The 9851-nt window shown below is 39.5% G+C and overlaps 1 protein-coding gene across 1 annotated transcript in view; it reads left to right on the forward strand.

Moving 5' to 3' along the window:
- Positions 1 to 9851, forward strand: part of LOC136851506 (inactive rhomboid protein 1) — a 680285-nt gene that overhangs the window by 164523 nt on the left and 505911 nt on the right.

Raw genomic sequence — 9851 nt, forward strand, 5'->3', positions numbered from 1 at the left:
TGCTAGGTAACCAGTTGGTTCTTAGCCACGTAAAATAAGTCTAATCCTTCGGGCCAGCCCTAGGAGAGCTGTTAATCAGCTCAGTGGTCTGGTAAAACTAAGGTATACTACTTATCATCTTATCCTCACACACACACAGTCAATGACATCCAGATTGTAAATGAAATGTGGTTTGATTTATCCGTAGACTTCAGTAAAGTTAGTGCAATCTATGAGTGTGTATGTTTGCGCGCGCGCGCGCGTGTGTGTGTGTGTGTGTGTGTGTGTGTGTATGTGTATGTGCGCGCGCGTGTGTGTGTCCCAAGTCCGGAACTGTTTCCTCCACAAAGTTACTCATCCAAACTAAACATGACGGAACGAAAGAATATAGTAGACCATTTACTCTGTGACTCAAAGGAGAGGCCGTTGAACCTCACGTGTGAATGCAGACGATGTGATTCCCGACTCGCATAGGGTCCGTTTCCCTTTCAGACCCAGAGAGAGAGAGAGAGAGAGAGAGAGAGAGAGAGAGAGAGAGCCCGGGTTTGGGTTTATGCTGAAAACGTTGGGTCCGTTTGCCAAGGGCGGGGGGAGGAGGAGGCAATTGAATTATCATGAGGAACTAAAGCGAAATTTTTTATGAGGACTTTGAGGCAATAAGTCACGTGATATTCGTATCTACACCATTGAGGGTGGAAGTCCTTGTGGGACTTTTCCTTAACCACTCGAGTGTCTTGTTTGTTTAGGTTTTCAAAAGATCAAATGCTCTTAATACAGTTTGCATTTTTGATAAGATTAAACATCACTCATATGAAGTCAGAGAGAGTGAGAGAGAGAGAGAGAATTTCTTAATGTGTATTGCAGATCTCTTAAATTTCAATTCTCATCTAGATAAAATAACGAAGGAAGGAAAACGTAGACTCTCTCTCTCTCTCTCTCTCTCTCTCTCTCTCTCTCTCTCTCTCTCTCTCTCTCTCTCTCAATTTCCATCTCCTCTTTCAAATTATTCGTGTAAGTAAAGAAACTCCTTACTCCTGATCACAAATTTTCGGGAGTCGTTATTGATAAGCTGCAATGGTTCGATGCACAAACATGCGAGCGCGCATACGACATTCACCTCGATAGCGTAAGGGCGGCCTAGAGTCGATTTTCAGGTGAGGAAAAGTGCTTTGGCCACATTCCGTTATAATCCATTGAGCTTCTTTTAACCTGGACAGTGGATTAGGTACTTATCAGTTAGTGAGTCAGAAATATATATATATATATATATATATATATATATATATATATATATATATATATATATATATATATATATATATATATATATATATATATATATATATATATATATATATATATATATATATATATATATATATACATATATACACATCTGTGTGTGTGCATATTTCAGTGAGTGTACCTACATTATAAAATGAGTGTCTGCTTAAGTGAATGTGGTCAGAAAACTATCACCTGTAGTGTCGCTCAGTTCTTCTTTATTGACTGTGATACCTTGCACCTACGTCATTTCAGCATTTCGTATGTTCCTCAACACACATTATTATGATCGCTTATTACAGAGTAGAAATGCTAAAGTACGCGAGCGAGAACTAGGAAAAAGATTTAGAAGCGAAAATAAATAAGATCCGCGGTCGATACAAAGGAAGCATTTTTTGCGAACAGTGTCAAGGTCAGAGCGAATGATCTGGCCGTCTGTCAAAAGCTGTGCTAAGGTACAATTGTAGTATAAAGAAGTAGAAGAGTTTCGTTTTGTGTGTGTGTGTGTGTCGCGGCTCTAGCGGCCGACTTCGGACCAGTCCGGGCCGGTTCCAGACTGAGATTCTTGTGGGTTTCCAGACTTAAGACTTTCTCTTATTCCAGGTTAATTCTTTTCCCGGTTTCCATGTTAAATATTTCATGGCTTGCAGTCTAAGACTTCCCTTGGTTTCCAGTATGGAATTTAACCGGTTCCAAACTGCCAGGCTAAGACTTCCAGCTCAATGTCTTGTTACCAGACTGTTTCAACTCAGGATTCCCCATTCCCCACTTCCAAGCTTTAATTACAGCTTCCAGCCTAAGAATCTCCCATCTTCCAGGATAAGACTCCTTGGCCTTCCCTGCAATAACCCTCGACTTCCAGAATAAGGCACACTCGGTCTTCCAGGCCGACAGTTCCCCTTTTTCCAGGCTAAGACTCTCCAGCTTTCAAGCTAAACATTCCCCGTCTTCCAGAATAAGACTCAGGCGTCGACGTTAATCTTTCCCCGTCTTCCAGGCTAAGACAGTTCAGCCTCCAGTCTGAGACGTTGTAGCTTCCAGGCTAAATCCCCCTTCCCCTTCTTCTTGCTTCCAGACTGACACGTCCCAGACTCTAAGCTAAGACTTCCCCAGGGCTTTCATTCTCGTGCTGCGAGACAGTTTGAAAGAGACAAGAGCTGTTTCTTTTTTTTTCGGGAATTATTGAAAGCGTCTCTGATATACCCTGATGTGATGTCGGTCCATTTGCGTCCATAAGACGTGGTTTATGTCCTCCACTGGAAATATAATAGGGCTGTGTAGCAGTAAGTAATAGCAAGGGTAGTTTTAACAGCGGTTATTGTTGTGGTCGAGCATTTTGTCATAAATGCAGGGTTGGGTACAATTTGCTGTGAGGAATGGACGGACGTATATTTCTGATAGCTGTATATTTGCGATTATGCTTGTGCTTTAAAATTTGTGTTTGCATGTAGCTCTTTACATGTATCGCGATACCCGTGTGTGTATTTCACTGCTGGCCAACGTATATTTGTTCTTGTGTACTTTTTTATATGTCCCTACATCTTCCTTCCTGTGAATATTTGCGTGTTTCAATATGTATACATGTCTATATACAGGTGTAGTTGTGTGATTAAAAACGTGTCTTTTTCTTTATGTGCTCACTTACACGGGTAAACGTATGCTTCTAAGTGTGTATGAATGAATGCGTTATGTTGTGAGTGTGTATGTGTGTGTGTATCACTATATACCAGTTTTTGAATGTGCATGTTTTATTTGCGAATGTCAAAGAGAAGATTTTGTGAACTCGCATGTGTAAGTTTCTGTGTACATGTGTGCCTGTGTGCTTTTAAGAGCGTATGTATGTATGTATGTATGTATGTATGTATGTATGTATGTATGTATGTATGTGTATGTATGTATGTGAGAGAGAGAGAGAGAATTATTCGGTGTATACACGTCCTAAATGAAAACTGGTTCGGCATTCCCGAAATTCTCGCGCGGGTCCGTATTCTCGGAAGTTCCGCTCCAGGGCCAAGTCACGGCGGATAAACCTCATCGATTCGAATGAAATAAAGATAACTTTGATGTTATCATAGACTTTTATAAATATGGTTTACAGCAGCTGCCGCTCCAATTTCTTACTGGTGTGCCAATTTTTGCAGGTCGTTCCAGGAGCTCAAGGTTTTGTGTTGACAATTCGGATTCTTTCCGTTTCGCTGTTCGGAATGTAGCTGGATTTCTTAAGCCGTCTGGTTCTCTGCTTTTTTTTTATTTTAGTTTTCTAAAAAGAAGACTATTGCGCCGGCTTTGTCTGTCCGTCCGCACTTTTTTCTGTCCGCCCTCAGATATTAAAAACTACTGAGGCTAGAGGGCTGCAAATTGGTATGCTGTTCATCCACCCTCCAGTGATCAAACATACCAAACTGCAACCATCTAGCCTCAATAGTTTTTATTTTATTTAAGGTTAAAGTTAGCCATAATCATGTGTCTGGCAACGATGTAGGCCAGGCCACCACCGGGCCGTGGTTAAAGTTTCATGGGCCGCGGCTCATAAAGCATTATGCCGAGACCACCGAAAGATAAATCTATTTTCGGTGGCTTTGATCATACGCTGTACAGAAAACTCGATTGTGCCGAAGAAACTTCGGCGCATTTTTTACCTGTTATCAATATGTTCAACTAATATTACTTGGTCTTTGCTTCAGCTAAGAAGAAATGCAAAAGGATATTTCTGTTTTGCTGCTGAAATACGGTTTAAACTCCTTTATGCAATGCATGTGTATGTGTGTTCGTAAGTATACGAACAAACGCACATGCATATAAATTATGCCCTGTATGTTTTTACATACGGGGTCTGTATATGTGCATACATGCTTATTTCGGCTGTGAAGCTTTTCTCGGATACTATTATTGCAGAGTATAGTGGACATACTTTAAATTCTTCTCGTTTATTTATTTAGTAAGTCTTTTGCAATAGCCAGGAGCCAATTAAGATGTGTTGCAGCCCCACGCTCTACAGCCATTTGTTGCACAAAGAAACTTGGCAGGTATCCCTCTAGACTCACCCTGCAGAGGATATCCAATACGACAGGAGTCGTTCCCCGTAGGGTGGTATTGCCGTCAGTGAACCTCACGCGGTGCACTTTAGGCATTACTTAGGTTCTTAGCAGCGTCCCCTCGGCCCCAACCTGCAACCCCTTTTATTTCTTTTACTGTACCTCCTCCGTTCTTATCCTCTTTCTTCCATCTTACTTTCCACCCTCTCCTAACAAGTGTTCCAAAGTGCAACTGCGAGATCTTCCTCATGTTGCGCCTTCTAAACCTTCTTTGTTCCCAATTTCTCTTTCAGCACTGGATGACCTTTGGGCCAAATTTTACATTCCACCCCATTCCACAGGAGTCGTGAGTGTATTATAGCCTTTGGCAAACGTGGGCAACAAATGAGTAGAAATGGAATGTCTTTTACCTTCAGACCCTCTACAGTGTTCAAACATCTTTTCGCTAAATGTTGCCGTTTGCACGCTTCGACCGCATATTGACCTCAAGGCAGTTGGAAACAACGAGAACCAGTAGGCACAGCATAGACTTCGTGTAAGATTATCCCTTAGACTAGTAAAAATATTTTGTACGTAATCTATTGACACTTTTACTTATCTATCAACATTTATGATACTTTATTGAAGTTATCAATGCTTTAGTGGTGTTATTCAGTCTTGGCTTTCTTATATACCGTTTGATGAAGCAGTCTCTCTCTCTCTCTCTCTCTCTCTCCGGGCATCACCAGTAGCGAGGTCTCTATTCTAATACACAATTGGAAGGATTACATGGATGTGGTGCTGGCTCTGTCTTGGGAAGGGGGGCTGGGGAGAGAGACAGAGACAGAGAGAGAGAGAGAGAGAGAGAGAGAGAGAGAGAGAGACTGAGAGAGAGACTTGGGTGGCTTTCCTGAAATAGGGGATTGGGACTGTGTCTGGGGAAGGCGGTAGAGGGGTATACGTTCATCGCCAGGGCTTCTCTCCCCCCTCCCCCTCCCCGAGGGAGGGGAGGGACTCCCGAGGGAAATCACGACTTCTCATCTAATAGGATTCCACAGTAAAACAACGTTCGCTTTGCTGCGACCGTAAACATATTTCAAGCCAGAGCTAAATTTGATTTGCCCTTTAAGCTTTGTACAAAAGTGAAGCGCCTATTTTATCTATTGATGTGATTGTATGTTTATTTACTTTTCATATATTATATATATATATATATATATATATATATATATATTATATATATTCATACATAAATATGTATAAAATATATATGCATGTATGTTTGTATGCATGTATGTATGTATGCATCCATGTATCTATTCATTCTGTGCTCTCTCTCTTTTATATATATATATATATATATATATATATATATATATATATATATATATATATATATATATATATATATATATATATATATATATATATATATATATATATATATAAGACCATTCGTAGGAGCCTGGTCCAAGCAGCCGATTATGACCACACGATATGAAAAGCATTTCGGATAATGGGCGGGTTCGCATATTACATTGCATTTTGCCGGCCTCTGCAGCAGAGAAGCGAAAACAAACACATCCTTTACGTAGCAAGAGCTGTTTATGTTTACAATGGCCGGCAGTGCAAGGGTAAATAACCGAGAATGGAATAAACACCCAAATAAAGATGGAAATTTTTATCAAATGTTTTTAGGGTTAGCGCTTGACCAAATGATTTAATGGTTGCAAGGGATAGTGTGATAAGTTGAATGAAATAAATGGTTATCAAATTTATGTCTGTTGAATGATTAGAGAAAGAAAATATTTGCTTGTCATTTCGTTCATCTTCTGGCTTGGAGTAAGTAATGTTTTCATGGTGATCGCTTGGAGAGAGAGAGAGAGAGAGAGAGAGAGAGAGAGAGAGAGAGAGAGAGAGAGAGAGAGAGAATCAAACAGTTTTATTAACTGCACCGAAATATTTCCTAACCTGTGAAAAATAAGAGAGACCGTTTGTTAAACGAAACCTTTTGACATTACAAAAGAATAAGATATATATATATATATATATATATATATATATATATATATATATATATATATATATATATATATATATATATATATATATATGAGCAGGTAGATAGATAGACAGATATATCGAATTTTGGTTAACTGATTGAAACATTTTATAACATAAAAAATTAAGAAAACAGAGACCCACCTTCCTTTCTTTTTATATAAATTCTTTGGTTCACGTCGCACAAAGGAGAATCTTGTGATGGTGTTTTAGTTTGTGTCTGTTCATGTTAGTGTTTAGGGGTGTGAGTGTGTGTGTGTGTGTGTGTGTGTGTCTGTGCGCATGTTATCCCAATTTCCTGAGTGAAGCCCGATGCATTCTCCTCTCAGGCTTCAGAGGGGTGACATGGGGTGGTGGGGTGGGGAAGGGAGAATGTTCACAGGGAGACACCATAGGCATCTTATCCCCTTCGGAATGAGATTTGAGATTTCTTACGCTCATATTTTTATCTGTTTTTATCGTTATTTCGTCTTCCTTAACCTTTTTTTGCTTTCTCTGTTCTATCGTAATTTCTCACATATCCCCCCCCTTCGTTCCTTTCTCTTTCACTACTCCTTATCTTCTTCATTCCTCGTCATTTTGATTTTTCATCTCGTCTTCCTCCTTTCCCTTCCTCTTCGCCCTTTTTCCCCCTTTTTCTCCCACCCCCAGATTCCCAAGGCGGGATTCCAGTGGAGATTGATTTGTAAGGTTGTCAGGAATGGGAATTCCTCTTTCTCGTACTTGTCCTCCTGCTGCGTCTCCCTTTTTTATTTTGCCGCTCCTCTTCCTCCTCCTCCTCCTCCTCCTCCTCCTCCTCCTCCTCCTCCTCCTCCTCCTCCTCCTCCTCCTCCTCCTCCTCCTCCATTTTCATTACCTTTTCCTTCTCTATTTTGTATACTTTTTAATTTTTGTCCAACTTCTTGGAACTTTTTTGTGTTTTCAAGCGAGCCATTTCATCTTGTGGTCGAAACAGGTTTCCAAAATTAAAAACCATAAAAAGCAAGTAAAAATGCGGCGGAGTTTCTTCAGCGCAATCGAGTTTTCTGTACAGCGTATAATCAGGGCCACCGAAAATAGATCTATCTTTCGGTGGTCTAGGTATAATGCTGTATGAGCCGCGGCCCATGAACCTTTAATCACGGCCCGGTTGCCAGATGTACGATTATGGCTAAATTTAACCTTAAATAAAATAAAGACTACAGAGGCTAGAGGCTGCAATTTGGCATGTTTGATGATTGGAGGGTGGATGATCAACATACCAATTTGCAGCCCTCTAGCATCGGTAGTTTTTAAGATCTGAGGGCGGACGGACAGACAAAGCCGCCGCCACAATAGTTTTCTTTTACAGAAAACTAAAACTTGTAAAATTTTTACGAGAACTGCTAGTGCTGGTAACCAAATAGTGTAATATAAATATGTTTTTTAAAGGATCCTAAGTATTATTCCAAGGATTTCCAAGACACTGTTGCAGATATAAGTGATTTTATGAACTTGGACTTCAATAAGAATTCTTTTAAAGGTTAAGAGTATCTTCACATCCTTGATATCAGCCCTTTTCAAAGGTAAAAAAGCCAAATTGCTGAAGTTTTGCAAGAAGAGCCCAGTTGTTGCAAAATCTTTGCAAGGGAGAGTGGAAGACCTTTAATAATCTTCTTTTGCACGAAATTGCATATTGCCATTTAGCAATCTTGAAACTGTCAGTGACGTCTCAGCAAACCTTTGAAAGGACAGAAATGACATTTCCTTCGCGCCTGTCTCGTCCGTGGGATCTCAAAGTCAGTTTTGCTATTTTTGGTCGTTTGACGTCACGCTTCCCTGAAATGAATGGCGCACTCGAAGTGAAAGGAAAGTTGATGAATGAACGTAGTAATTACTCTATGGCATCATTCCTAGACCTCCCTCTCTGATTGTGCAGTGTTTTAAATTTTTGTATATATTAATAGTCCGGATCTTTGCGTGAACATTCAGTGTAAATTTACATAATTACAGCAGTTATTTTTATGTACCATGTGTGTCTGAAAATTTTTTTACGCTTTTGGCTTTTCAGTTTGACTGTATTTTGATATTTTTGTTATATAATGAGTTTCAACGATATATATATATATATATATATATATATATATATATATATATATATATATATATATATATATATATATATATATATATATATATATATATATATATATATATATATATATATATATCTTTTCTAATATATATATACACACATATATATACTGTATATATTATACATATATACCTTTTCAAAAGGGAGTTAGCTTTCTGGTCCTCAGAAAGCCTTTTTGGGAGGAAGATGCTAATCCAATTTCCTCTTTAATCCTATTTGCGATCACCACAGTCGTCTAACTACCAGGGACCCAAATCATGTTCAGTTCATCGGAGTCCCAGAGGGTTTTAATGGCGCATCCCCATCTTCCTGTTCTCGGTCGAGATTCGAATCTGGGTCCTGTCGATTCGTAAGAGAATATTGTCGACATAATTATGTAAAGTGTGTGTGTGTGTGTGTGTTTATAACTACCTCTTAATGAATACCTCTTGTACAATTTGCAGGTGCCTTCACAATTAAATTTGGAGGAATATTTAAAAGATTATAACAAATGTGGAAATATGTTTACTAAAGTACGGGCGGAATTCATCCCAAACGAAAGAGTACGCGGGGAGTAATGAGATATCTCGCTTATGTAGCTGCAAACGGCCAGGAAGAGAATGAAAGTCGTTCCCGGGCTGTTTACACGTTGCGTTCTCTGCGAGAATAAGAGGCAATAATCCCCGTTGAAGTTCGCCGCATTTACGCCTGTAATTCTGGGGACAAAAGCCTATATAATTTCACAATTGCTGCTGTATTTTCATACATTTTTGTAGAAGGCTTCTTTTTTTTTTTAACCGGGGTTTGTTGGAGGGGGACGGAAAGGTTGGGGGTTTTGGAGAGGGGTTAAGCAAGGCTCGTTGTAAACGATATTGCTCTCTGCTCCCATTTACAGTTTTATTTTTCCTCTCCGGCATAGCACCGAACGCTTCCTTTTATTTTTATCACTTGAAAGGAAACTCTCCTGTTTTATGTTTTATGTTTATTGGCTGCTCAGTCTCAGTCTTCTTTCTTTCTTTCGATTCTTTATGTATCTGTTTTTTTGCCTTCAAAATAGAACTACGTGTTTCATTACCAATATATTTTTGTTGTTCCTCTCTCAGGGTGGTTTATAGTTTTAAGCGTGAAATGAATTGTTCTTACCCCCACCCTCCTCCCCCACGCTCTCTCTCTCTCTCTCTCTCTCTCTCTCTCTCTCTCTCTCTCTCTCTCTGATGGTGATGATTCTTTCCCTCTCACCATCACTCGTGCAAATTGTTTGTCACGGTGGAAGCATGTATAACTCTCTCTCTCTCTCTCTCTCTCTCTCTCTCTCTCTCTCTCTCTCTCTCTCTCTCTCTCTCGTTATCCATCTTACTTGCTACTTTTCAATGGATGTCTGTTCTTAGTTGTAAGTTTATGTACTAAATAAGATATCAGTT

The sequence above is a fragment of the Macrobrachium rosenbergii genome, chromosome 23, assembly GCF_040412425.1.
Source record: "Macrobrachium rosenbergii isolate ZJJX-2024 chromosome 23, ASM4041242v1, whole genome shotgun sequence".
NCBI lineage: Eukaryota > Metazoa > Arthropoda > Malacostraca > Decapoda > Palaemonidae > Macrobrachium > Macrobrachium rosenbergii.